The 2,799-nt window shown below is 38.4% G+C and overlaps 1 pseudogene; it reads right to left on the bottom strand.

The window, feature by feature from the left end:
- Window positions 1-795: 795 nt before the first annotated feature.
- On the bottom strand, window positions 796-2,752 carry LOC107647025 (protein FAR1-RELATED SEQUENCE 5-like; annotated as a pseudogene).
- Window positions 2,753-2,799: the final 47 nt, after the last annotated feature.

The following is a 2,799-nucleotide window of genomic DNA, read 5'->3' as shown; positions in this document are numbered from 1 at the left end:
AAAAGAGGATAATGGTGGATGTTGCTGACCAAGTACATCACCAGCCATGAAAGTCTTTCCATAAGGCCAGTTACTAACGTTGAAGGACCAACCACGTGAACAAAAACTGCCTAAGTACACACATTATTACAGTGACATTTACATCATTTACTATGCATAGTGAAGCTCTAATGGATCAAATAAAAAGGTAGACATCCCACCAATTTCACTGTTGTCAAATATTAGAGAACCAAAGTTTAGGTCCCTAATCTTGATATACAATATCAGAAGAAGAAAAGCCAAGCAGGACTTCAAACTCTGGTTCATAATAGTAAATAGCAATGGTCCAACATGTAGTGAACATAATATTTGAATAGATCAATGTGACAAAGAACACAACAAATTCACTAACAAATGAAGGATAGCAAATTTTTCTTTATTCATTTCTATGATGGAATAAAAAAGAAATAGCTTCACATTTCTATGATGCCATAACAAGAGTACAAACTTCAGCCTTTAGTCATAAACACGAACAACAACAACCATCGCAAAAGCTGAATTCCAATAAGATTAAATGAAACAAAAATAAATTAAAAAAAATACCAATCCCAAATAAAATAAAAATTGGAGAATACCAGAAACTTAAACCATTAACTATACCTTATTACAGCACTTCATTGCTACTGTACGAAGCATTCTCATCATATACCTACAATATCAGCAATATAATATCATTAGTACTAGCTAATAAGGTGCAACTAAAACTTTGTCATACCTCATTATTAAAAATACTTACCAATGAGTCATCTTCAATGTTTATGTGATCATCCGAGTCATTATCAAATGTGTCATTTCCACGGCCTTCTAACTGTGAAATTCCGCGACGAACACGACAAGTTGTTCGATTGTGGCCCTCTATGCCACACTGTCCACATCGATGTTTTCTTTTATTGGACTGCAAAGCCCCCCCTTTTGTCCTACATTTTCTTGGGTCCCTTGGCATGCTATGTCCCAGATCATTGGTTGCACGCCCAACTCCAGAAGCATTCACTTGCACATCATCTCTTACACTATCAACATCATTGACCAACTCTTTTTGTGCAGCATCTTCCTCCTTAAATTGTTTCAATAAATTCATAGCCATGTCCCGTGTAAAGATAAATCTCTCGTTATCTCGGCAAGCAAAGTTAGCTAGTTGTCTAAACCAATCCATCAAATAACCGTATTGACTTAGCATCAAAGAATCCCAATGAAGCCCGACCGCATTTTGCAAACCTACTTTGGTAGTCTTGGTCCACCAAGGCAAGACTAATGACCTTGGCAACTCTTCTATATCTTCATGCACCAAGACGCAAACTATGTGTTCACAAGGTATGCCAAATGATTCCATTCTCATACATGAACAATTGAATTCCATCTCAATGTCACAACAGAATACACGCCACATCTTATTTGGCGTTTGGTCCAAACCGACAGAGTAAATCACATAAGAGCCAGTTTGCCTCATATTTATTACCTTCATTGATGCAGCCCGTACAAGGATTGGTTGGAACATATGAAATATTGATAGGGTGTAAACATTGGCAGCACTCATCTCTAACTGTTGAAAACAAGTCTGCATATTGGGTCTCCCATTCACAGATGCGAGGTCAGCCTGGACCTCTTTCCACCTTATATGGTCGACACATCGATTAAAGTGTTGAATGAACTCAACCAAATTGTACCTTGAATTGACATACTTTGCAATGATTGAGTTTAATCCCTCGCACCGAGAAGTAGTCCGAAAACTAGCAAAAAACTTCCCTCTTATATGTGCAGTTGCCCATGAATGTCTCTTTTTATACATATCTAGGACCCAATTCTTTTTTTCGACGCCAAATCCCTCAACCATTTCAAACCACTTTTGACGAAATACATCAATTTCATAGTCGCCTAGCATACACTTTTTAAACATGGACGTAAACTGGGGCTTGCCAATGTTACTTGTTGTATTGCGAATCAGATGCCGTGCACATAATCTATGATGTACATTAGGAAACTCTTTCTCAATGGCGAACTTCATTGATAGATCACCATCCGTGATAACCAAAACATGTGCTTTCCCATTCATTGCCACCTTCAGTTGTTGTAGCAACCACCTATACGTGTCTTTTTCCTCATCGCAAATTAAGGCAGCAGCAAAGATAATTGTTTGATTGTGATGATTGACACCAGAAAATACCACCAATGGACACATATATTTATTCCTTTTATAGGTAGTATCAAAAGCCAGCACATCGCCAAATAATGAGTAATCTGCCATACTGAGACCATCGCACCAGAATAAATTGCGCAAGGTACCATCGGCATCCATGTGATGATTAAAATAGAGAGAAGGGTCGTTTGTTGCTTGATCTTCTAGATACTTCAAAGCTGCATATGCATCATTGGGTAATTGGCGCCTCTGCTTTGCTATTTTATTGTACATGTCCCTTTGCGTGAAAGAGAGATACTCATAGCCACCTGCCTGATTTGCTAATGCCCGATATATCTACCCAACACTAATCCCACCCTTTTTCATGTTAACCATGTGGCCAATATCAGCCTCGGACATGAATCTATGCCCACGAAGCTATCCATTCAACCGAGGATCCAGAAGCGGATGATTGTGTTCATCAGAAAAATAAGAAATAAACTAACGACCACTAGGTGCATCTAGACGAATCTCCATCATTGCACTGTAGCCACACCTTGTCTCGGGAGTAGGTTTTTCTCTTAGAGTTTCCAATGCCATAATTATTTTGCAGTCTAAATTCTTTGCGATGACATACAAAATTCTTC

Source organism: Arachis ipaensis, chromosome B6 (assembly GCF_059453495.1).
Source record: "Arachis ipaensis isolate K30076 ecotype BB chromosome B6, ASM5945349v1, whole genome shotgun sequence".
Classification (NCBI taxonomy): domain Eukaryota; kingdom Viridiplantae; phylum Streptophyta; class Magnoliopsida; order Fabales; family Fabaceae; genus Arachis; species Arachis ipaensis.
Note: the sequence above shows the minus strand (reverse complement) of the source record. Positions and strands in the feature narration are given on the sequence as shown.